This window comes from Pimephales promelas, chromosome 3 (genome assembly GCF_988280905.1).
Source record: "Pimephales promelas chromosome 3, fPimPro1.hap1.1, whole genome shotgun sequence".
NCBI classification, from domain to species: Eukaryota; Metazoa; Chordata; class Actinopteri; order Cypriniformes; family Leuciscidae; genus Pimephales; species Pimephales promelas.
The window spans coordinates 45827087-45842638 of record NC_142771.1 but is presented as its reverse complement, the minus strand read 5'-3'; the positions used below and the strand labels follow the sequence as shown (position 1 = coordinate 45842638).

At 47.3% G+C, this 15552-nt stretch overlaps 80 non-coding genes across 80 annotated transcripts; all 80 read right to left on the bottom strand.

Moving 5' to 3' along the window:
- Positions 1-24: 24 nt before the first annotated feature.
- Positions 25-143, bottom strand: LOC148987565 (5S ribosomal RNA). Its single transcript, XR_016167597.1, has one exon. It is a non-coding gene; the product is annotated as a 5S ribosomal RNA (ribosomal RNA).
- Positions 144-206: 63 nt separating this feature from the next.
- LOC148987564 (5S ribosomal RNA) lies at positions 207-325 on the bottom strand. Its single transcript, XR_016162860.1, has one exon. It is a non-coding gene; the product is annotated as a 5S ribosomal RNA (ribosomal RNA).
- A 63-nt stretch (positions 326-388) lies between these two features.
- On the bottom strand, positions 389-507 carry LOC148987563 (5S ribosomal RNA). Its single transcript, XR_016167596.1, has one exon. It is a non-coding gene; the product is annotated as a 5S ribosomal RNA (ribosomal RNA).
- Positions 508-570: 63 nt separating this feature from the next.
- Positions 571-689, bottom strand: LOC148987562 (5S ribosomal RNA). The gene has a single exon (XR_016163772.1). It is a non-coding gene; the product is annotated as a 5S ribosomal RNA (ribosomal RNA).
- A 171-nt stretch (positions 690-860) lies between these two features.
- On the bottom strand, positions 861-979 carry LOC148987561 (5S ribosomal RNA). Its single transcript, XR_016167594.1, has one exon. It is a non-coding gene; the product is annotated as a 5S ribosomal RNA (ribosomal RNA).
- Positions 980-1042: 63 nt separating this feature from the next.
- On the bottom strand, positions 1043-1161 carry LOC148987560 (5S ribosomal RNA). The gene has a single exon (XR_016162859.1). It is a non-coding gene; the product is annotated as a 5S ribosomal RNA (ribosomal RNA).
- Positions 1162-1224: 63 nt separating this feature from the next.
- LOC148987559 (5S ribosomal RNA) lies at positions 1225-1343 on the bottom strand. The gene has a single exon (XR_016167593.1). It is a non-coding gene; the product is annotated as a 5S ribosomal RNA (ribosomal RNA).
- A 171-nt stretch (positions 1344-1514) lies between these two features.
- On the bottom strand, positions 1515-1633 carry LOC148987558 (5S ribosomal RNA). Its single transcript, XR_016167592.1, has one exon. It is a non-coding gene; the product is annotated as a 5S ribosomal RNA (ribosomal RNA).
- A 63-nt stretch (positions 1634-1696) lies between these two features.
- Positions 1697-1815, bottom strand: LOC148987557 (5S ribosomal RNA). Its single transcript, XR_016167591.1, has one exon. It is a non-coding gene; the product is annotated as a 5S ribosomal RNA (ribosomal RNA).
- A 63-nt stretch (positions 1816-1878) lies between these two features.
- Positions 1879-1997, bottom strand: LOC148987556 (5S ribosomal RNA). The gene has a single exon (XR_016167590.1). It is a non-coding gene; the product is annotated as a 5S ribosomal RNA (ribosomal RNA).
- A 63-nt stretch (positions 1998-2060) lies between these two features.
- LOC148987555 (5S ribosomal RNA) lies at positions 2061-2179 on the bottom strand. The gene has a single exon (XR_016167588.1). It is a non-coding gene; the product is annotated as a 5S ribosomal RNA (ribosomal RNA).
- Positions 2180-2242: 63 nt separating this feature from the next.
- On the bottom strand, positions 2243-2361 carry LOC148987554 (5S ribosomal RNA). Its single transcript, XR_016167587.1, has one exon. It is a non-coding gene; the product is annotated as a 5S ribosomal RNA (ribosomal RNA).
- A 63-nt stretch (positions 2362-2424) lies between these two features.
- On the bottom strand, positions 2425-2543 carry LOC148987553 (5S ribosomal RNA). Its single transcript, XR_016167586.1, has one exon. It is a non-coding gene; the product is annotated as a 5S ribosomal RNA (ribosomal RNA).
- Positions 2544-2606: 63 nt separating this feature from the next.
- On the bottom strand, positions 2607-2725 carry LOC148987552 (5S ribosomal RNA). Its single transcript, XR_016167585.1, has one exon. It is a non-coding gene; the product is annotated as a 5S ribosomal RNA (ribosomal RNA).
- A 63-nt stretch (positions 2726-2788) lies between these two features.
- LOC148987551 (5S ribosomal RNA) lies at positions 2789-2907 on the bottom strand. The gene has a single exon (XR_016162858.1). It is a non-coding gene; the product is annotated as a 5S ribosomal RNA (ribosomal RNA).
- Positions 2908-2970: 63 nt separating this feature from the next.
- LOC148987550 (5S ribosomal RNA) lies at positions 2971-3089 on the bottom strand. Its single transcript, XR_016167584.1, has one exon. It is a non-coding gene; the product is annotated as a 5S ribosomal RNA (ribosomal RNA).
- Positions 3090-3152: 63 nt separating this feature from the next.
- Positions 3153-3271, bottom strand: LOC148987549 (5S ribosomal RNA). Its single transcript, XR_016167583.1, has one exon. It is a non-coding gene; the product is annotated as a 5S ribosomal RNA (ribosomal RNA).
- A 164-nt stretch (positions 3272-3435) lies between these two features.
- Positions 3436-3554, bottom strand: LOC148987548 (5S ribosomal RNA). Its single transcript, XR_016167582.1, has one exon. It is a non-coding gene; the product is annotated as a 5S ribosomal RNA (ribosomal RNA).
- Positions 3555-3617: 63 nt separating this feature from the next.
- Positions 3618-3736, bottom strand: LOC148987547 (5S ribosomal RNA). The gene has a single exon (XR_016167581.1). It is a non-coding gene; the product is annotated as a 5S ribosomal RNA (ribosomal RNA).
- Positions 3737-3799: 63 nt separating this feature from the next.
- Positions 3800-3918, bottom strand: LOC148987546 (5S ribosomal RNA). Its single transcript, XR_016167580.1, has one exon. It is a non-coding gene; the product is annotated as a 5S ribosomal RNA (ribosomal RNA).
- A 63-nt stretch (positions 3919-3981) lies between these two features.
- Positions 3982-4100, bottom strand: LOC148987545 (5S ribosomal RNA). The gene has a single exon (XR_016163982.1). It is a non-coding gene; the product is annotated as a 5S ribosomal RNA (ribosomal RNA).
- Positions 4101-4163: 63 nt separating this feature from the next.
- LOC148987544 (5S ribosomal RNA) lies at positions 4164-4282 on the bottom strand. Its single transcript, XR_016162285.1, has one exon. It is a non-coding gene; the product is annotated as a 5S ribosomal RNA (ribosomal RNA).
- Positions 4283-4345: 63 nt separating this feature from the next.
- LOC148987543 (5S ribosomal RNA) lies at positions 4346-4464 on the bottom strand. The gene has a single exon (XR_016167579.1). It is a non-coding gene; the product is annotated as a 5S ribosomal RNA (ribosomal RNA).
- Positions 4465-4527: 63 nt separating this feature from the next.
- LOC148987542 (5S ribosomal RNA) lies at positions 4528-4646 on the bottom strand. Its single transcript, XR_016167577.1, has one exon. It is a non-coding gene; the product is annotated as a 5S ribosomal RNA (ribosomal RNA).
- A 63-nt stretch (positions 4647-4709) lies between these two features.
- LOC148987541 (5S ribosomal RNA) lies at positions 4710-4828 on the bottom strand. Its single transcript, XR_016167576.1, has one exon. It is a non-coding gene; the product is annotated as a 5S ribosomal RNA (ribosomal RNA).
- A 63-nt stretch (positions 4829-4891) lies between these two features.
- Positions 4892-5010, bottom strand: LOC148987540 (5S ribosomal RNA). The gene has a single exon (XR_016162857.1). It is a non-coding gene; the product is annotated as a 5S ribosomal RNA (ribosomal RNA).
- Positions 5011-5073: 63 nt separating this feature from the next.
- Positions 5074-5192, bottom strand: LOC148987539 (5S ribosomal RNA). Its single transcript, XR_016167575.1, has one exon. It is a non-coding gene; the product is annotated as a 5S ribosomal RNA (ribosomal RNA).
- Positions 5193-5255: 63 nt separating this feature from the next.
- Positions 5256-5374, bottom strand: LOC148987538 (5S ribosomal RNA). Its single transcript, XR_016163770.1, has one exon. It is a non-coding gene; the product is annotated as a 5S ribosomal RNA (ribosomal RNA).
- A 171-nt stretch (positions 5375-5545) lies between these two features.
- On the bottom strand, positions 5546-5664 carry LOC148987537 (5S ribosomal RNA). Its single transcript, XR_016167574.1, has one exon. It is a non-coding gene; the product is annotated as a 5S ribosomal RNA (ribosomal RNA).
- Positions 5665-5727: 63 nt separating this feature from the next.
- LOC148987536 (5S ribosomal RNA) lies at positions 5728-5846 on the bottom strand. The gene has a single exon (XR_016162856.1). It is a non-coding gene; the product is annotated as a 5S ribosomal RNA (ribosomal RNA).
- A 63-nt stretch (positions 5847-5909) lies between these two features.
- Positions 5910-6028, bottom strand: LOC148987535 (5S ribosomal RNA). Its single transcript, XR_016167573.1, has one exon. It is a non-coding gene; the product is annotated as a 5S ribosomal RNA (ribosomal RNA).
- A 63-nt stretch (positions 6029-6091) lies between these two features.
- On the bottom strand, positions 6092-6210 carry LOC148987534 (5S ribosomal RNA). The gene has a single exon (XR_016167572.1). It is a non-coding gene; the product is annotated as a 5S ribosomal RNA (ribosomal RNA).
- Positions 6211-6382: 172 nt separating this feature from the next.
- On the bottom strand, positions 6383-6501 carry LOC148987533 (5S ribosomal RNA). Its single transcript, XR_016167571.1, has one exon. It is a non-coding gene; the product is annotated as a 5S ribosomal RNA (ribosomal RNA).
- A 63-nt stretch (positions 6502-6564) lies between these two features.
- Positions 6565-6683, bottom strand: LOC148987532 (5S ribosomal RNA). Its single transcript, XR_016167570.1, has one exon. It is a non-coding gene; the product is annotated as a 5S ribosomal RNA (ribosomal RNA).
- Positions 6684-6746: 63 nt separating this feature from the next.
- On the bottom strand, positions 6747-6865 carry LOC148987531 (5S ribosomal RNA). The gene has a single exon (XR_016167569.1). It is a non-coding gene; the product is annotated as a 5S ribosomal RNA (ribosomal RNA).
- Positions 6866-6928: 63 nt separating this feature from the next.
- LOC148987530 (5S ribosomal RNA) lies at positions 6929-7047 on the bottom strand. Its single transcript, XR_016162855.1, has one exon. It is a non-coding gene; the product is annotated as a 5S ribosomal RNA (ribosomal RNA).
- A 63-nt stretch (positions 7048-7110) lies between these two features.
- On the bottom strand, positions 7111-7229 carry LOC148987529 (5S ribosomal RNA). The gene has a single exon (XR_016167568.1). It is a non-coding gene; the product is annotated as a 5S ribosomal RNA (ribosomal RNA).
- Positions 7230-7292: 63 nt separating this feature from the next.
- Positions 7293-7411, bottom strand: LOC148987528 (5S ribosomal RNA). Its single transcript, XR_016167566.1, has one exon. It is a non-coding gene; the product is annotated as a 5S ribosomal RNA (ribosomal RNA).
- Positions 7412-7581: 170 nt separating this feature from the next.
- LOC148987527 (5S ribosomal RNA) lies at positions 7582-7700 on the bottom strand. The gene has a single exon (XR_016167565.1). It is a non-coding gene; the product is annotated as a 5S ribosomal RNA (ribosomal RNA).
- Positions 7701-7763: 63 nt separating this feature from the next.
- LOC148987526 (5S ribosomal RNA) lies at positions 7764-7882 on the bottom strand. The gene has a single exon (XR_016167564.1). It is a non-coding gene; the product is annotated as a 5S ribosomal RNA (ribosomal RNA).
- A 63-nt stretch (positions 7883-7945) lies between these two features.
- Positions 7946-8064, bottom strand: LOC148987525 (5S ribosomal RNA). Its single transcript, XR_016167563.1, has one exon. It is a non-coding gene; the product is annotated as a 5S ribosomal RNA (ribosomal RNA).
- A 63-nt stretch (positions 8065-8127) lies between these two features.
- LOC148987524 (5S ribosomal RNA) lies at positions 8128-8246 on the bottom strand. The gene has a single exon (XR_016167562.1). It is a non-coding gene; the product is annotated as a 5S ribosomal RNA (ribosomal RNA).
- Positions 8247-8309: 63 nt separating this feature from the next.
- Positions 8310-8428, bottom strand: LOC148987523 (5S ribosomal RNA). Its single transcript, XR_016167561.1, has one exon. It is a non-coding gene; the product is annotated as a 5S ribosomal RNA (ribosomal RNA).
- Positions 8429-8491: 63 nt separating this feature from the next.
- On the bottom strand, positions 8492-8610 carry LOC148987522 (5S ribosomal RNA). The gene has a single exon (XR_016167560.1). It is a non-coding gene; the product is annotated as a 5S ribosomal RNA (ribosomal RNA).
- Positions 8611-8673: 63 nt separating this feature from the next.
- On the bottom strand, positions 8674-8792 carry LOC148987521 (5S ribosomal RNA). The gene has a single exon (XR_016167559.1). It is a non-coding gene; the product is annotated as a 5S ribosomal RNA (ribosomal RNA).
- Positions 8793-8855: 63 nt separating this feature from the next.
- LOC148987520 (5S ribosomal RNA) lies at positions 8856-8974 on the bottom strand. The gene has a single exon (XR_016161143.1). It is a non-coding gene; the product is annotated as a 5S ribosomal RNA (ribosomal RNA).
- Positions 8975-9037: 63 nt separating this feature from the next.
- Positions 9038-9156, bottom strand: LOC148987519 (5S ribosomal RNA). Its single transcript, XR_016161355.1, has one exon. It is a non-coding gene; the product is annotated as a 5S ribosomal RNA (ribosomal RNA).
- Positions 9157-9219: 63 nt separating this feature from the next.
- Positions 9220-9338, bottom strand: LOC148987518 (5S ribosomal RNA). Its single transcript, XR_016162854.1, has one exon. It is a non-coding gene; the product is annotated as a 5S ribosomal RNA (ribosomal RNA).
- Positions 9339-9401: 63 nt separating this feature from the next.
- Positions 9402-9520, bottom strand: LOC148987517 (5S ribosomal RNA). Its single transcript, XR_016167558.1, has one exon. It is a non-coding gene; the product is annotated as a 5S ribosomal RNA (ribosomal RNA).
- Positions 9521-9583: 63 nt separating this feature from the next.
- On the bottom strand, positions 9584-9702 carry LOC148987516 (5S ribosomal RNA). The gene has a single exon (XR_016167557.1). It is a non-coding gene; the product is annotated as a 5S ribosomal RNA (ribosomal RNA).
- A 164-nt stretch (positions 9703-9866) lies between these two features.
- On the bottom strand, positions 9867-9985 carry LOC148987515 (5S ribosomal RNA). Its single transcript, XR_016163127.1, has one exon. It is a non-coding gene; the product is annotated as a 5S ribosomal RNA (ribosomal RNA).
- A 63-nt stretch (positions 9986-10048) lies between these two features.
- LOC148987514 (5S ribosomal RNA) lies at positions 10049-10167 on the bottom strand. Its single transcript, XR_016167555.1, has one exon. It is a non-coding gene; the product is annotated as a 5S ribosomal RNA (ribosomal RNA).
- A 63-nt stretch (positions 10168-10230) lies between these two features.
- On the bottom strand, positions 10231-10349 carry LOC148987513 (5S ribosomal RNA). The gene has a single exon (XR_016167554.1). It is a non-coding gene; the product is annotated as a 5S ribosomal RNA (ribosomal RNA).
- A 63-nt stretch (positions 10350-10412) lies between these two features.
- On the bottom strand, positions 10413-10531 carry LOC148987512 (5S ribosomal RNA). The gene has a single exon (XR_016163981.1). It is a non-coding gene; the product is annotated as a 5S ribosomal RNA (ribosomal RNA).
- Positions 10532-10594: 63 nt separating this feature from the next.
- Positions 10595-10713, bottom strand: LOC148987511 (5S ribosomal RNA). Its single transcript, XR_016162284.1, has one exon. It is a non-coding gene; the product is annotated as a 5S ribosomal RNA (ribosomal RNA).
- A 63-nt stretch (positions 10714-10776) lies between these two features.
- LOC148987510 (5S ribosomal RNA) lies at positions 10777-10895 on the bottom strand. The gene has a single exon (XR_016167553.1). It is a non-coding gene; the product is annotated as a 5S ribosomal RNA (ribosomal RNA).
- A 63-nt stretch (positions 10896-10958) lies between these two features.
- LOC148987509 (5S ribosomal RNA) lies at positions 10959-11077 on the bottom strand. The gene has a single exon (XR_016167552.1). It is a non-coding gene; the product is annotated as a 5S ribosomal RNA (ribosomal RNA).
- Positions 11078-11140: 63 nt separating this feature from the next.
- On the bottom strand, positions 11141-11259 carry LOC148987508 (5S ribosomal RNA). Its single transcript, XR_016167551.1, has one exon. It is a non-coding gene; the product is annotated as a 5S ribosomal RNA (ribosomal RNA).
- A 63-nt stretch (positions 11260-11322) lies between these two features.
- Positions 11323-11441, bottom strand: LOC148987507 (5S ribosomal RNA). Its single transcript, XR_016162853.1, has one exon. It is a non-coding gene; the product is annotated as a 5S ribosomal RNA (ribosomal RNA).
- Positions 11442-11613: 172 nt separating this feature from the next.
- LOC148987506 (5S ribosomal RNA) lies at positions 11614-11732 on the bottom strand. The gene has a single exon (XR_016167550.1). It is a non-coding gene; the product is annotated as a 5S ribosomal RNA (ribosomal RNA).
- A 63-nt stretch (positions 11733-11795) lies between these two features.
- Positions 11796-11914, bottom strand: LOC148987505 (5S ribosomal RNA). The gene has a single exon (XR_016167549.1). It is a non-coding gene; the product is annotated as a 5S ribosomal RNA (ribosomal RNA).
- A 63-nt stretch (positions 11915-11977) lies between these two features.
- On the bottom strand, positions 11978-12096 carry LOC148987504 (5S ribosomal RNA). Its single transcript, XR_016167548.1, has one exon. It is a non-coding gene; the product is annotated as a 5S ribosomal RNA (ribosomal RNA).
- Positions 12097-12159: 63 nt separating this feature from the next.
- Positions 12160-12278, bottom strand: LOC148987503 (5S ribosomal RNA). The gene has a single exon (XR_016167547.1). It is a non-coding gene; the product is annotated as a 5S ribosomal RNA (ribosomal RNA).
- Positions 12279-12341: 63 nt separating this feature from the next.
- Positions 12342-12460, bottom strand: LOC148987502 (5S ribosomal RNA). Its single transcript, XR_016167546.1, has one exon. It is a non-coding gene; the product is annotated as a 5S ribosomal RNA (ribosomal RNA).
- A 63-nt stretch (positions 12461-12523) lies between these two features.
- Positions 12524-12642, bottom strand: LOC148987501 (5S ribosomal RNA). Its single transcript, XR_016167544.1, has one exon. It is a non-coding gene; the product is annotated as a 5S ribosomal RNA (ribosomal RNA).
- Positions 12643-12705: 63 nt separating this feature from the next.
- Positions 12706-12824, bottom strand: LOC148987500 (5S ribosomal RNA). The gene has a single exon (XR_016167543.1). It is a non-coding gene; the product is annotated as a 5S ribosomal RNA (ribosomal RNA).
- Positions 12825-12887: 63 nt separating this feature from the next.
- LOC148987499 (5S ribosomal RNA) lies at positions 12888-13006 on the bottom strand. Its single transcript, XR_016167542.1, has one exon. It is a non-coding gene; the product is annotated as a 5S ribosomal RNA (ribosomal RNA).
- A 63-nt stretch (positions 13007-13069) lies between these two features.
- Positions 13070-13188, bottom strand: LOC148987498 (5S ribosomal RNA). Its single transcript, XR_016167541.1, has one exon. It is a non-coding gene; the product is annotated as a 5S ribosomal RNA (ribosomal RNA).
- A 63-nt stretch (positions 13189-13251) lies between these two features.
- On the bottom strand, positions 13252-13370 carry LOC148987497 (5S ribosomal RNA). Its single transcript, XR_016167540.1, has one exon. It is a non-coding gene; the product is annotated as a 5S ribosomal RNA (ribosomal RNA).
- Positions 13371-13433: 63 nt separating this feature from the next.
- LOC148987496 (5S ribosomal RNA) lies at positions 13434-13552 on the bottom strand. The gene has a single exon (XR_016163402.1). It is a non-coding gene; the product is annotated as a 5S ribosomal RNA (ribosomal RNA).
- Positions 13553-13615: 63 nt separating this feature from the next.
- On the bottom strand, positions 13616-13734 carry LOC148987495 (5S ribosomal RNA). Its single transcript, XR_016162851.1, has one exon. It is a non-coding gene; the product is annotated as a 5S ribosomal RNA (ribosomal RNA).
- A 63-nt stretch (positions 13735-13797) lies between these two features.
- LOC148987494 (5S ribosomal RNA) lies at positions 13798-13916 on the bottom strand. Its single transcript, XR_016167538.1, has one exon. It is a non-coding gene; the product is annotated as a 5S ribosomal RNA (ribosomal RNA).
- A 63-nt stretch (positions 13917-13979) lies between these two features.
- On the bottom strand, positions 13980-14098 carry LOC148987493 (5S ribosomal RNA). The gene has a single exon (XR_016167537.1). It is a non-coding gene; the product is annotated as a 5S ribosomal RNA (ribosomal RNA).
- Positions 14099-14269: 171 nt separating this feature from the next.
- LOC148987492 (5S ribosomal RNA) lies at positions 14270-14388 on the bottom strand. Its single transcript, XR_016167536.1, has one exon. It is a non-coding gene; the product is annotated as a 5S ribosomal RNA (ribosomal RNA).
- Positions 14389-14451: 63 nt separating this feature from the next.
- LOC148987491 (5S ribosomal RNA) lies at positions 14452-14570 on the bottom strand. The gene has a single exon (XR_016167535.1). It is a non-coding gene; the product is annotated as a 5S ribosomal RNA (ribosomal RNA).
- Positions 14571-14633: 63 nt separating this feature from the next.
- On the bottom strand, positions 14634-14752 carry LOC148987490 (5S ribosomal RNA). Its single transcript, XR_016167534.1, has one exon. It is a non-coding gene; the product is annotated as a 5S ribosomal RNA (ribosomal RNA).
- Positions 14753-14815: 63 nt separating this feature from the next.
- On the bottom strand, positions 14816-14934 carry LOC148987489 (5S ribosomal RNA). The gene has a single exon (XR_016167532.1). It is a non-coding gene; the product is annotated as a 5S ribosomal RNA (ribosomal RNA).
- Positions 14935-14997: 63 nt separating this feature from the next.
- Positions 14998-15116, bottom strand: LOC148987488 (5S ribosomal RNA). The gene has a single exon (XR_016167531.1). It is a non-coding gene; the product is annotated as a 5S ribosomal RNA (ribosomal RNA).
- Positions 15117-15179: 63 nt separating this feature from the next.
- On the bottom strand, positions 15180-15298 carry LOC148987487 (5S ribosomal RNA). Its single transcript, XR_016160268.1, has one exon. It is a non-coding gene; the product is annotated as a 5S ribosomal RNA (ribosomal RNA).
- Positions 15299-15361: 63 nt separating this feature from the next.
- On the bottom strand, positions 15362-15480 carry LOC148987486 (5S ribosomal RNA). The gene has a single exon (XR_016161308.1). It is a non-coding gene; the product is annotated as a 5S ribosomal RNA (ribosomal RNA).
- Between the last annotated feature and the right edge of the window lie 72 nt (positions 15481-15552).

Here is a 15552-nt window from a genome sequence, read left to right as displayed (position 1 = left end):
ACATTAGGGTAGTAAACTATATAAAGCTTACAGCACCTGGTATTCCCAGGCGGTCTCCCATCCAAGTACTAACCAGGCCCGACCCTGCTTAGCTTCCGAGATCAGACGAGTTCGGGCGTTCTCAAGGTGGTATGGCCGTAAGCGAAATCTGTTGCCAAAATTGGGCTATTTGAATGGTTAGAACATTAGGGTAGTAAACTACATAAAGCTTACAGCACCTGGTATTCCCAGGCGGTCTCCCATCCAAGTACTAACCAGGCCCGACCCTGCTTAGCTTCCGAGATCAGACGAGTTCGGGCGTTCTCAAGGTGGTATGGTCGTAAGCGAAATCTCCTGCCAAAATTGGGCTATTTGAATGGTTAGAACATTAGGGTAGTAAACTACATAAAGCTTACAGCACCTGGTATTCCCAGGCGGTCTCCCATCCAAGTACTAACCAGGCCCGACCCTGCTTAGCTTCCGAGATCAGACGAGTTCGGGCGTTCTCAAGGTGGTATGGCCGTAAGCGAAATCTGCTGCCAAAATTGGGCTATTTGAATGGTTAGAACATTAGGGTAGTAAACTACATAAAGCTTACAGCACCTGGTATTCCCAGGCGGTCTCCCATCCAAGTACTAACCAGGCCCGACCCTGCTTAGCTTCCGAGATGAGACGAGTTCGGGCGTTCTCAAGGTGGTATGGCCGTAAGCGAAATCTGCAGCCAAAATTGGGCTATTTGAAGAAGAAAAAAAAGAGACTCTTTCAGGCTTTCTGAAGAAACTGAGAGACTATTTCAGGAATTTTGAGGGGAAAAAAGACAATTTAGGATTTTTGAAACATTTCATTGACTCTTTTTTTTTTTTTTTTTTTTTAAACAATAAAGCTTACAGCACCTGGTATTCCCAGGCGGTCTCCCATCCAAGTACTAACCAGGCCCGACCCTGCTTAGCTTCCGAGATCAGACGAGTTCGGGCGTTCTCAAGGTGGTATGGCCGTAAGCGAAATCTGCTGCCAAAATTGGGCTATTTGAATGGTTAGAACATTAGGGTAGTAAACTACATAAAGCTTACAGCACCTGGTATTCCCAGGCGGTCTCCCATCCAAGTACTAACCAGGCCCGACCCTGCTTAGCTTCCGAGATCAGACGAGTTCGGGCGTTCTCAAGGTGGTATGGTCGTAAGCGAAATCTCCTGCCAAAATTGGGCTATTTGAATGGTTAGAACATTAGGGTAGTAAACTACATAAAGCTTACAGCACCTGGTATTCCCAGGCGGTCTCCCATCCAAGTACTAACCAGGCCCGACCCTGCTTAGCTTCCGAGATCAGACGAGTTCGGGCGTTCTCAAGGTGGTATGGCCGTAAGCGAAATCTGCAGCCAAAATTGGGCTATTTGAAGAAGAAAAAAAAGAGACTCTTTCAGGCTTTCTGAAGAAACTGAGAGACTATTTCAGGAATTTTGAGGGGAAAAAAGACAATTTAGGATTTTTGAAACATTTCATTGACTCTTTTTTTTTTTTTTTTTTTTTAAACAATAAAGCTTACAGCACCTGGTATTCCCAGGCGGTCTCCCATCCAAGTACTAACCAGGCCCGACCCTGCTTAGCTTCCGAGATCAGACGAGTTCGGGCGTTCTCAAGGTGGTATGGCCGTAAGCGAAATCTGCTGCCAAAATTGGGCTATTTGAATAGTTAAAACATTAGGGTAGTAAACTATATAAAGCTTACAGCACCTGGTATTCCCAGGCGGTCTCCCATCCAAGTACTAACCAGGCCCGACCCTGCTTAGCTTCCGAGATCAGACGAGTTCGGGCGTTCTCAAGGTGGTATGGCCGTAAGCGAAATCTGCTGCCAAAATTGGGCTATTTGAATGGTTAGAACATTAGGGTAGTAAACTATATAAAGCTTACAGCACCTGGTATTCCCAGGCGGTCTCCCATCCAAGTACTAACCAGGCCCGACCCTGCTTAGCTTCCGAGATCAGACGAGTTCGGGCGTTCTCAAGGTGGTATGGCCGTAAGCGAAATCTGCTGCCAAAATTGGGCTATTTGAATAGTTAAAACATTAGGGTAGTAAACTATATAAAGCTTACAGCACCTGGTATTCCCAGGCGGTCTCCCATCCAAGTACTAACCAGGCCCGACCCTGCTTAGCTTCCGAGATCAGACGAGTTCGGGCGTTCTCAAGGTGGTATGGCCGTAAGCGAAATCTGCTGCCAAAATTGGGCTATTTGAATGGTTAGAACATTAGGGTAGTAAACTATATAAAGCTTACAGCACCTGGTATTCCCAGGCGGTCTCCCATCCAAGTACTAACCAGGCCCGACCCTGCTTAGCTTCCGAGATCAGACGAGTTCGGGCGTTCTCAAGGTGGTATGGCCGTAAGCGAAATCTGCTGCCAAAATTGGGCTATTTGAATAGTTAAAACATTAGGGTAGTAAACTATATAAAGCTTACAGCACCTGGTATTCCCAGGCGGTCTCCCATCCAAGTACTAACCAGGCCCGACCCTGCTTAGCTTCCGAGATCAGACGAGTTCGGGCGTTCTCAAGGTGGTATGGCCGTAAGCGAAATCTGCTGCCAAAATTGGGCTATTTGAATGGTTAGAACATTAGGGTAGTAAACTATATAAAGCTTACAGCACCTGGTATTCCCAGGCGGTCTCCCATCCAAGTACTAACCAGGCCCGACCCTGCTTAGCTTCCGAGATCAGACGAGTTCGGGCGTTCTCAAGGTGGTATGGCCGTAAGCGAAATCTGCTGCCAAAATTGGGCTATTTGAATGGTTAGAACATTAGGGTAGTAAACTACATAAAGCTTACAGCACCTGGTATTCCCAGGCGGTCTCCCATCCAAGTACTAACCAGGCCCGACCCTGCTTAGCTTCCGAGATCAGACGAGTTCGGGCGTTCTCAAGGTGGTATGGTCGTAAGCGAAATCTCCTGCCAAAATTGGGCTATTTGAATGGTTAGAACATTAGGGTAGTAAACTACATAAAGCTTACAGCACCTGGTATTCCCAGGCGGTCTCCCATCCAAGTACTAACCAGGCCCGACCCTGCTTAGCTTCCGAGATCAGACGAGTTCGGGCGTTCTCAAGGTGGTATGGCCGTAAGCGAAATCTGCTGCCAAAATTGGGCTATTTGAATGGTTAGAACATTAGGGTAGTAAACTACATAAAGCTTACAGCACCTGGTATTCCCAGGCGGTCTCCCATCCAAGTACTAACCAGGCCCGACCCTGCTTAGCTTCCGAGATCAGACGAGTTCGGGCGTTCTCAAGGTGGTATGGCCGTAAGCGAAATCTGCAGCCAAAATTGGGCTATTTGAAGAAGAAAAAAAAGAGACTCTTTCAGGCTTTCTGAAGAAACTGAGAGACTATTTCAGGAATTTTGAGGGGAAAAAAGACAATTTAGGATTTTTGAAACATTTCATTGACTCTTTTTTTTTTTTTTAAACAATAAAGCTTACAGCACCTGGTATTCCCAGGCGGTCTCCCATCCAAGTACTAACCAGGCCCGACCCTGCTTAGCTTCCGAGATCAGACGAGTTCGGGCGTTCTCAAGGTGGTATGGCCGTAAGCGAAATCTGCTGCCAAAATTGGGCTATTTGAATAGTTAAAACATTAGGGTAGTAAACTATATAAAGCTTACAGCACCTGGTATTCCCAGGCGGTCTCCCATCCAAGTACTAACCAGGCCCGACCCTGCTTAGCTTCCGAGATCAGACGAGTTCGGGCGTTCTCAAGGTGGTATGGCCGTAAGCGAAATCTGCTGCCAAAATTGGGCTATTTGAATGGTTAGAACATTAGGGTAGTAAACTATATAAAGCTTACAGCACCTGGTATTCCCAGGCGGTCTCCCATCCAAGTACTAACCAGGCCCGACCCTGCTTAGCTTCCGAGATCAGACGAGTTCGGGCGTTCTCAAGGTGGTATGGCCGTAAGCGAAATCTGCTGCCAAAATTGGGCTATTTGAATAGTTAAAACATTAGGGTAGTAAACTATATAAAGCTTACAGCACCTGCTATTCCCAGGCGGTCTCCCATCCAAGTACTAACCAGGCCCGACCCTGCCTAGCTTCCGAGATCAGACGAGTTCGGGCGTTCTCAAGGTGGTATGGCCGTAAGCGAAATCTGCTGCCAAAATTGGGCTATTTGAATAGTTGAAACATTAGGGTAGTAAACTATATAAAGCTTACAGCACCTGCTATTCCCAGGCGGTCTCCCATCCAAGTACTAACCAGGCCCGACCCTGCTTAGCTTCCGAGATCAGACGAGTTCGGGCGTTCTCAAGGTGGTATGGCCGTAAGCGAAATCTGCTGCCAAAATTGGGCTATTTGAATGGTTAGAACATTAGGGTAGTAAACTATATAAAGCTTACAGCACCTGGTATTCCCAGGCGGTCTCCCATCCAAGTACTAACCAGGCCCGACCCTGCTTAGCTTCCGAGATCAGACGAGTTCGGGCGTTCTCAAGGTGGTATGGCCGTAAGCGAAATCTGCTGCCAAAATTGGGCTATTTGAATAGTTAAAACATTAGGGTAGTAAACTATATAAAGCTTACAGCACCTGGTATTCCCAGGCGGTCTCCCATCCAAGTACTAACCAGGCCCGACCCTGCTTAGCTTCCGAGATCAGACGAGTTCGGGCGTTCTCAAGGTGGTATGGCCGTAAGCGAAATCTGCTGCCAAAATTGGGCTATTTGAATGGTTAGAACATTAGGGTAGTAAACTATATAAAGCTTACAGCACCTGGTATTCCCAGGCGGTCTCCCATCCAAGTACTAACCAGGCCCGACCCTGCTTAGCTTCCGAGATCAGACGAGTTCGGGCGTTCTCAAGGTGGTATGGCCGTAAGCGAAATCTGTTGCCAAAATTGGGCTATTTGAATGGTTAGAACATTAGGGTAGTAAACTACATAAAGCTTACAGCACCTGGTATTCCCAGGCGGTCTCCCATCCAAGTACTAACCAGGCCCGACCCTGCTTAGCTTCCGAGATCAGACGAGTTCGGGCGTTCTCAAGGTGGTATGGTCGTAAGCGAAATCTCCTGCCAAAATTGGGCTATTTGAATGGTTAGAACATTAGGGTAGTAAACTACATAAAGCTTACAGCACCTGGTATTCCCAGGCGGTCTCCCATCCAAGTACTAACCAGGCCCGACCCTGCTTAGCTTCCGAGATCAGACGAGTTCGGGCGTTCTCAAGGTGGTATGGCCGTAAGCGAAATCTGCTGCCAAAATTGGGCTATTTGAATGGTTAGAACATTAGGGTAGTAAACTACATAAAGCTTACAGCACCTGGTATTCCCAGGCGGTCTCCCATCCAAGTACTAACCAGGCCCGACCCTGCTTAGCTTCCGAGATGAGACGAGTTCGGGCGTTCTCAAGGTGGTATGGCCGTAAGCGAAATCTGCAGCCAAAATTGGGCTATTTGAAGAAGAAAAAAAAGAGACTCTTTCAGGCTTTCTGAAGAAACTGAGAGACTATTTCAGGAATTTTGAGGGGAAAAAAGACAATTTAGGATTTTTGAAACATTTCATTGACTCTTTTTTTTTTTTTTTTTTTTTAAACAATAAAGCTTACAGCACCTGGTATTCCCAGGCGGTCTCCCATCCAAGTACTAACCAGGCCCGACCCTGCTTAGCTTCCGAGATCAGACGAGTTCGGGCGTTCTCAAGGTGGTATGGCCGTAAGCGAAATCTGCTGCCAAAATTGGGCTATTTGAATGGTTAGAACATTAGGGTAGTAAACTACATAAAGCTTACAGCACCTGGTATTCCCAGGCGGTCTCCCATCCAAGTACTAACCAGGCCCGACCCTGCTTAGCTTCCGAGATCAGACGAGTTCGGGCGTTCTCAAGGTGGTATGGTCGTAAGCGAAATCTCCTGCCAAAATTGGGCTATTTGAATGGTTAGAACATTAGGGTAGTAAACTACATAAAGCTTACAGCACCTGGTATTCCCAGGCGGTCTCCCATCCAAGTACTAACCAGGCCCGACCCTGCTTAGCTTCCGAGATCAGACGAGTTCGGGCGTTCTCAAGGTGGTATGGCCGTAAGCGAAATCTGCTGCCAAAATTGGGCTATTTGAATGATTAGAACATTAGGGTAGTAAACTACATAAAGCTTACAGCACCTGGTATTCCCAGGCGGTCTCCCATCCAAGTACTAACCAGGCCCGACCCTGCTTAGCTTCCGAGATCAGACGAGTTCGGGCGTTCTCAAGGTGGTATGGCCGTAAGCGAAATCTGCAGCCAAAATTGGGCTATTTGAAGAAGAAAAAAAAGAGACTCTTTCAGGCTTTCTGAAGAAACTGAGAGACTATTTCAGGAATTTTGAGGGGAAAAAAGACAATTTAGGATTTTTGAAACATTTCATTGACTCTTTTTTTTTTTTTTTTTTTTTTAAACAATAAAGCTTACAGCACCTGGTATTCCCAGGCGGTCTCCCATCCAAGTACTAACCAGGCCCGACCCTGCTTAGCTTCCGAGATCAGACGAGTTCGGGCGTTCTCAAGGTGGTATGGCCGTAAGCGAAATCTGCTGCCAAAATTGGGCTATTTGAATAGTTAAAACATTAGGGTAGTAAACTATATAAAGCTTACAGCACCTGGTATTCCCAGGCGGTCTCCCATCCAAGTACTAACCAGGCCCGACCCTGCTTAGCTTCCGAGATCAGACGAGTTCGGGCGTTCTCAAGGTGGTATGGCCGTAAGCGAAATCTGCTGCCAAAATTGGGCTATTTGAATGGTTAGAACATTAGGGTAGTAAACTATATAAAGCTTACAGCACCTGGTATTCCCAGGCGGTCTCCCATCCAAGTACTAACCAGGCCCGACCCTGCTTAGCTTCCGAGATCAGACGAGTTCGGGCGTTCTCAAGGTGGTATGGCCGTAAGCGAAATCTGCTGCCAAAATTGGGCTATTTGAATGGTTAGAACATTAGGGTAGTAAACTACATAAAGCTTACAGCACCTGGTATTCCCAGGCGGTCTCCCATCCAAGTACTAACCAGGCCCGACCCTGCTTAGCTTCCGAGATCAGACGAGTTCGGGCGTTCTCAAGGTGGTATGGTCGTAAGCGAAATCTCCTGCCAAAATTGGGCTATTTGAATGGTTAGAACATTAGGGTAGTAAACTACATAAAGCTTACAGCACCTGGTATTCCCAGGCGGTCTCCCATCCAAGTACTAACCAGGCCCGACCCTGCTTAGCTTCCGAGATCAGACGAGTTCGGGCGTTCTCAAGGTGGTATGGCCGTAAGCGAAATCTGCTGCCAAAATTGGGCTATTTGAATGATTAGAACATTAGGGTAGTAAACTACATAAAGCTTACAGCACCTGGTATTCCCAGGCGGTCTCCCATCCAAGTACTAACCAGGCCCGACCCTGCTTAGCTTCCGAGATCAGACGAGTTCGGGCGTTCTCAAGGTGGTATGGCCGTAAGCGAAATCTGCAGCCAAAATTGGGCTATTTGAAGAAGAAAAAAAAGAGACTCTTTCAGGCTTTCTGAAGAAACTGAGAGACTATTTCAGGAATTTTGAGGGGAAAAAAGACAATTTAGGATTTTTGAAACATTTCATTGACTCTTTTTTTTTTTTTTTTTTTTAAACAATAAAGCTTACAGCACCTGGTATTCCCAGGCGGTCTCCCATCCAAGTACTAACCAGGCCCGACCCTGCTTAGCTTCCGAGATCAGACGAGTTCGGGCGTTCTCAAGGTGGTATGGCCGTAAGCGAAATCTGCTGCCAAAATTGGGCTATTTGAATAGTTAAAACATTAGGGTAGTAAACTATATAAAGCTTACAGCACCTGGTATTCCCAGGCGGTCTCCCATCCAAGTACTAACCAGGCCCGACCCTGCTTAGCTTCCGAGATCAGACGAGTTCGGGCGTTCTCAAGGTGGTATGGCCGTAAGCGAAATCTGCTGCCAAAATTGGGCTATTTGAATGGTTAGAACATTAGGGTAGTAAACTATATAAAGCTTACAGCACCTGGTATTCCCAGGCGGTCTCCCATCCAAGTACTAACCAGGCCCGACCCTGCTTAGCTTCCGAGATCAGACGAGTTCGGGCGTTCTCAAGGTGGTATGGCCGTAAGCGAAATCTGCTGCCAAAATTGGGCTATTTGAATAGTTAAAACATTAGGGTAGTAAACTATATAAAGCTTACAGCACCTGGTATTCCCAGGCGGTCTCCCATCCAAGTACTAACCAGGCCCGACCCTGCTTAGCTTCCGAGATCAGACGAGTTCGGGCGTTCTCAAGGTGGTATGGCCGTAAGCGAAATCTGCTGCCAAAATTGGGCTATTTGAATGGTTAGAACATTAGGGTAGTAAACTATATAAAGCTTACAGCACCTGGTATTCCCAGGCGGTCTCCCATCCAAGTACTAACCAGGCCCGACCCTGCTTAGCTTCCGAGATCAGACGAGTTCGGGCGTTCTCAAGGTGGTATGGCCGTAAGCGAAATCTGCTGCCAAAATTGGGCTATTTGAATAGTTAAAACATTAGGGTAGTAAACTATATAAAGCTTACAGCACCTGGTATTCCCAGGCGGTCTCCCATCCAAGTACTAACCAGGCCCGACCCTGCTTAGCTTCCGAGATCAGACGAGTTCGGGCGTTCTCAAGGTGGTATGGCCGTAAGCGAAATCTGCTGCCAAAATTGGGCTATTTGAATGGTTAGAACATTAGGGTAGTAAACTATATAAAGCTTACAGCACCTGGTATTCCCAGGCGGTCTCCCATCCAAGTACTAACCAGGCCCGACCCTGCTTAGCTTCCGAGATCAGACGAGTTCGGGCGTTCTCAAGGTGGTATGGCCGTAAGCGAAATCTGCTGCCAAAATTGGGCTATTTGAATGGTTAGAACATTAGGGTAGTAAACTATATAAAGCTTACAGCACCTGGTATTCCCAGGCGGTCTCCCATCCAAGTACTAACCAGGCCCGACCCTGCTTAGCTTCCGAGACCAGACGAGTTCGGGCGTTCTCAAGGTGGTATGGCCGTAAGCGAAATCTGCTGCCAAAATTGGGCTATTTGAATGGTTAGAACATTAGGGTAGTAAACTATATAAAGCTTACAGCACCTGGTATTCACAGGCGGTCTCCCATCCAAGTACTAACCAGGCCCGACCCTGCTTAGCTTCCGAGATCAGACGAGTTCGGGCGTTCTCAAGGTGGTATGGCCGTAAGCGAAATCTGCTGCCAAAATTGGGCTATTTGAATGGTTAGAACATTAGGGTAGTAAACTACATAAAGCTTACAGCACCTGGTATTCCCAGGCGGTCTCCCATCCAAGTACTAACCAGGCCCGACCCTGCTTAGCTTCCGAGATCAGACGAGTTCGGGCGTTCTCAAGGTGGTATGGTCGTAAGCGAAATCTCCTGCCAAAATTGGGCTATTTGAATGGTTAGAACATTAGGGTAGTAAACTACATAAAGCTTACAGCACCTGGTATTCCCAGGCGGTCTCCCATCCAAGTACTAACCAGGCCCGACCCTGCTTAGCTTCCGAGATCAGACGAGTTCGGGCGTTCTCAAGGTGGTATGGCCGTAAGCGAAATCTGCTGCCAAAATTGGGCTATTTGAATGGTTAGAACATTAGGGTAGTAAACTACATAAAGCTTACAGCACCTGGTATTCCCAGGCGGTCTCCCATCCAAGTACTAACCAGGCCCGACCCTGCTTAGCTTCCGAGATCAGACGAGTTCGGGCGTTCTCAAGGTGGTATGGCCGTAAGCGAAATCTGCAGCCAAAATTGGGCTATTTGAAGAAGAAAAAAAAGAGACTCTTTCAGGCTTTCTGAAGAAACTGAGAGACTATTTCAGGAATTTTGAGGGGAAAAAAGACAATTTAGGATTTTTGAAACATTTCATTGACTCTTTTTTTTTTTTTTAAACAATAAAGCTTACAGCACTTGGTATTCCCAGGCGGTCTCCCATCCAAGTACTAACCAGGCCCGACCCTGCTTAGCTTCCGAGATCAGACGAGTTCGGGCGTTCTCAAGGTGGTATGGCCGTAAGCGAAATCTGCTGCCAAAATTGGGCTATTTGAATAGTTAAAACATTAGGGTAGTAAACTATATAAAGCTTACAGCACCTGGTATTCCCAGGCGGTCTCCCATCCAAGTACTAACCAGGCCCGACCCTGCTTAGCTTCCGAGATCAGACGAGTTCGGGCGTTCTCAAGGTGGTATGGCCGTAAGCGAAATCTGCTGCCAAAATTGGGCTATTTGAATGGTTAGAACATTAGGGTAGTAAACTATATAAAGCTTACAGCACCTGGTATTCCCAGGCGGTCTCCCATCCAAGTACTAACCAGGCCCGACCCTGCTTAGCTTCCGAGATCAGACGAGTTCGGGCGTTCTCAAGGTGGTATGGCCGTAAGCGAAATCTGCTGCCAAAATTGGGCTATTTGAATAGTTAAAACATTAGGGTAGTAAACTATATAAAGCTTACAGCACCTGCTATTCCCAGGCGGTCTCCCATCCAAGTACTAACCAGGCCCGACCCTGCCTAGCTTCCGAGATCAGACGAGTTCGGGCGTTCTCAAGGTGGTATGGCCGTAAGCGAAATCTGCTGCCAAAATTGGGCTATTTGAATAGTTGAAACATTAGGGTAGTAAACTATATAAAGCTTACAGCACCTGCTATTCCCAGGCGGTCTCCCATCCAAGTACTAACCAGGCCCGACCCTGCTTAGCTTCCGAGATCAGACGAGTTCGGGCGTTCTCAAGGTGGTATGGCCGTAAGCGAAATCTGCTGCCAAAATTGGGCTATTTGAATGGTTAGAACATTAGGGTAGTAAACTATATAAAGCTTACAGCACCTGGTATTCCCAGGCGGTCTCCCATCCAAGTACTAACCAGGCCCGACCCTGCTTAGCTTCCGAGATCAGACGAGTTCGGGCGTTCTCAAGGTGGTATGGCCGTAAGCGAAATCTGCTGCCAAAATTGGGCTATTTGAATAGTTAAAACATTAGGGTAGTAAACTATATAAAGCTTACAGCACCTGGTATTCCCAGGCGGTCTCCCATCCAAGTACTAACCAGGCCCGACCCTGCTTAGCTTCCGAGATCAGACGAGTTCGGGCGTTCTCAAGGTGGTATGGCCGTAAGCGAAATCTGCTGCCAAAATTGGGCTATTTGAATGGTTAGAACATTAGGGTAGTAAACTATATAAAGCTTACAGCACCTGGTATTCCCAGGCGGTCTCCCATCCAAGTACTAACCAGGCCCGACCCTGCTTAGCTTCCGAGATCAGACGAGTTCGGGCGTTCTCAAGGTGGTATGGCCGTAAGCGAAATCTGTTGCCAAAATTGGGCTATTTGAATGGTTAGAACATTAGGGTAGTAAACTACATAAAGCTTACAGCACCTGGTATTCCCAGGCGGTCTCCCATCCAAGTACTAACCAGGCCCGACCCTGCTTAGCTTCCGAGATCAGACGAGTTCGGGCGTTCTCAAGGTGGTATGGTCGTAAGCGAAATCTCCTGCCAAAATTGGGCTATTTGAAGAAGAAAAAAAAAGAGACTCTTTCAGGCTTTCTGAAGAAACTGAGAGACTATTTCAGGAATTTTGAGGGGAAAAAAGACAATTTAGGATTTTTGAAACATTTCATTGACTCTTTTTTTTTTTTTTTTTTTTTAAACAATAAAGCTTACAGCACCTGGTATTCCCAGGCGGTCTCCCATCCAAGTACTAACCAGGCCCGACCCTGCTTAGCTTCCGAGATCAGACGAGTTCGGGCGTTCTCAAGGTGGTATGGCCGTAAGCGAAATCTGCTGCCAAAATTGGGCTATTTGAATAGTTAAAACATTAGGGTAGTAAACTATATAAAGCTTACAGCACCTGGTATTCCCAGGCGGTCTCCCATCCAAGTACTAACCAGGCCCGACCCTGCTTAGCTTCCGAGATCAGACGAGTTCGGGCGTTCTCAAGGTGGTATGGCCGTAAGCGAAATCTGCTGCCAAAATTGGGCTATTTGAATGGTTAGAACATTAGGGTAGTAAACTATATAAAGCTTACAGCACCTGGTATTCCCAGGCGGTCTCCCATCCAAGTACTAACCAGGCCCGACCCTGCTTAGCTTCCGAGATCAGACGAGTTCGGGCGTTCTCAAGGTGGTATGGCCGTAAGCGAAATCTGCTGCCAAAATTGGGCTATTTGAATAGTTAAAACATTAGGGTAGTAAACTATATAAAGCTTACAGCACCTGGTATTCCCAGGCGGTCTCCCATCCAAGTACTAACCAGGCCCGACCCTGCTTAGCTTCCGAGATCAGACGAGTTCGGGCGTTCTCAAGGTGGTATGGCCGTAAGCGAAATCTGCTGCCAAAATTGGGCTATTTGAATGGTTAGAACATTAGGGTAGTAAACTATATAAAGCTTACAGCACCTGGTATTCCCAGGCGGTCTCCCATCCAAGTACTAACCAGGCCCGACCCTGCTTAGCTTCCGAGATCAGACGAGTTCGGGCGTTCTCAAGGTGGTATGGCCGTAAGCGAAATCTGCTGCCAAAATTGGGCTATTTGAATGGTTAGAACATTAGGGTAGTAAACTATATAAAGCTTACAGCACCTGGTATTCCCAGGCGGTCTCCCATCCAAGTACTAACCAGGCCCGACCCTGCTTAGCTTCCGAGATCAGACGAGTTCGGGCGTTCTCAAGGTGGTATGGCCGTAAGCGAAATCTGCTGCCAAAATTGGGCTATTTGAATAGTTAAAACATTAGGGTAGTAAACTATATAAAGCTTACAGCACCTGGTATTCCCAGGCGGTCTCCCATCCAAGTACTAACCAGGCCCGACCCTGCTTAGCTTCCGAGATCAGACGAGTTCGGGCGTTCTCAAGGTGGTATGGCCGTAAGCGAAATCTGCTGCCAAAATTGGGCTATTTGAATGGTTAGAACATTAGGGTAGTAAACTACATAAAGCTTACAGCACCTGGTATTCCCAGGCGGTCTCCCATCCAAGTACTAACCAGGCCCGACCCTGCTTAGCTTCCGAGATCAGACGAGTTCGGGCGTTCTCAAGGTGGTATGGCCGTAAGCGAAATCTGCTGCCAAAATTGGGCTATTTGAATGGTTAGAACATTAGGGTAGTAAACTATATAAAGCTTACAGCACCTGGTATTCCCAGGCGGTCTCCCATCCAAGTACTAACCAGGCCCGACCCTGCTTAGCTTCCGAGATCAGACGAGTTCGGGCGTTCTCAAGGTGGTATGGCCGTAAGCGAAATCTGCTGCCAAAATTGGGCTATTTGAATGGTTAGAACATTAGGGTAGTAAACTATATAAAGCTTACAGCACCTGGTATTCCCAGGCGGTCTCCCATCCAAGTACTAACCAGGCCCGACCCTGCTTAGCTTCCGAGATCAGACGAGTTCGGGCGTTCTCAAGGTGGTATGGCCGTAAGCGAAATCTGCTGCCAAAATTGGGCTATTTGAATGGTTAGAACATTAGGGTAGTAAACTACATAAAGCTTACAGCACCTGGTATTCCCAGGCGGTCTCCCATCCAAGTACTAACCAGGCCCGACCCTGCTTAGCTTCCGAGATCAGACGAGTTCGGGCGTTCTCAAGGTGGTATGGTCGTAAACGAAATCTCCTGCCAAAATTGGGCTATTTGAATGGTTAGAACATTAGGGTAGTAAACTACATAAAGCTTACAGCACCTGGTATTCCCAGGCGGTCTCCCATCCAAGTACTAACCAGGCCCGACCCTGCTTAGCTTCCGAGATCAGACGAGTTCGGGCGTTCTCAAGGTGGTATGGTCGTAAGCGAAATCTCCTGCCAAAATTGGGCTATTTGAATGGTTAGAACATTAGGGTAGTAAACTACATAAAGCTTACAGCACCTGGTATTCCCAGGCGGTCTCCCATCCAAGTACTAACCAGGCCCGACCCTGCTTAGCTTCCGAGATCAGACGAGTTCGGGCGTTCTCAAGGTGGTATGGCCGTAAGCGAAATCTGCTGCCAAAATTGGGCTATTTGAATGGTTAGAACATTAGGGTAGTAAACTACATAAAGCTTACAGCACCTGGTATTCCCAGGCGGTCTCCCATCCAAGTACTAACCAGGCCCGACCCTGCTTAGCTTCCGAGATCAGACGAGTTCGGGCGTTCTCAAGGTGGTATGGCCGTAAGCGAAATCTGCAGCCAAAATTGGGCTATTTGAAGAAGAAAAAAAAGAGACTCTTTCAGGCTTTCTGAAGAAACTGAGAGACTATTTCAGGAATTTTGAGGGGAAAAAAGACAATTTAGGATTTTTGAAACATTTCATTGACTCTTTTTTTTTTTTTTTTTTTTTAAACAATAAAGCTTACAGCACCTGGTATTCCCAGGCGGTCTCCCATCCAAGTACTAACCAGGCCCGACCCTGCTTAGCTTCCGAGATCAGACGAGTTCGGGCGTTCTCAAGGTGGTATGGCCGTAAGCGAAATCTGCTGCCAAAATTGGGCTATTTGAATAGTTAAAACATTAGGGTAGTAAACTATATAAAGCTTACAGCACCTGGTATTCCCAGGCGGTCTCCCATCCAAGTACTAACCAGGCCCGACCCTGCTTAGCTTCCGAGATCAGACGAGTTCGGGCGTTCTCAAGGTGGTATGGCCGTAAGCGAAATCTGCTGCCAAAATTGGGCTATTTGAATAGTTAAAACATTAGGGTAGTAAACTATATAAAGCTTACAGCACCTGGTATTCCCAGGCGGTCTCCCATCCAAGTACTAACCAGGCCCGACCCTGCTTAGCTTCCGAGATCAGACGAGTTCGGGCGTTCTCAAGGTGGTATGGCCGTAAGCGAAATCTGCTGCCAAAATTGGGCTATTTGAATGGTTAGAACATTAGGGTAGTAAACTATATAAAGCTTACAGCACCTGGTATTCCCAGGCGGTCTCCCATCCAAGTACTAACCAGGCCCGACCCTGCTTAGCTTCCGAGATCAGACGAGTTCGGGCGTTCTCAAGGTGGTATGGCCGTAAGCGAAATCTGCTGCCAAAATTGGGCTATTTGAATAGTTAAAACATTAGGGTAGTAAACTATATAAAGCTTACAGCACCTGGTATTCCCAGGCGGTCTCCCATCCAAGTACTAACCAGGCCCGACCCTGCTTAGCTTCCGAGATCAGACGAGTTCGGGCGTTCTCAAGGTGGTATGGCCGTAAGCGAAATCTGCTGCCAAAATTGGGCTATTTGAATGGTTAGAACATTAGGGTAGTAAACTATATAAAGCTTACAGCACCTGGTATTCCCAGGCGGTCTCCCATCGAAGTACTAACCAGGCCCGACCCTGCTTAGCTTCCGAGATCAGACGAGTTCGGGCGTTCTCAAGGTGGTATGGCCGTAAGCGAAATCTGCTGCCAAAATTGGGCTATTTGAATGGTTAGAACATTAGGGTAGTAAACTACATAAAGCTTACAGCACCTGGTATTCCCAGGCGGTCTCCCATCCAAGTACTAACCAGGCCCGACCCTGCTTAGCTTCCGAGATCAGACGAGTTCGGGCGTTCTCAAGATGGTATGGCCGTAAGCGAAATCTGCAGCCAAAATTGGGCTATTTGAAGAAGAAAAAAAAAGAGACTCTTTCAGGCTTTCTGAAGAAAC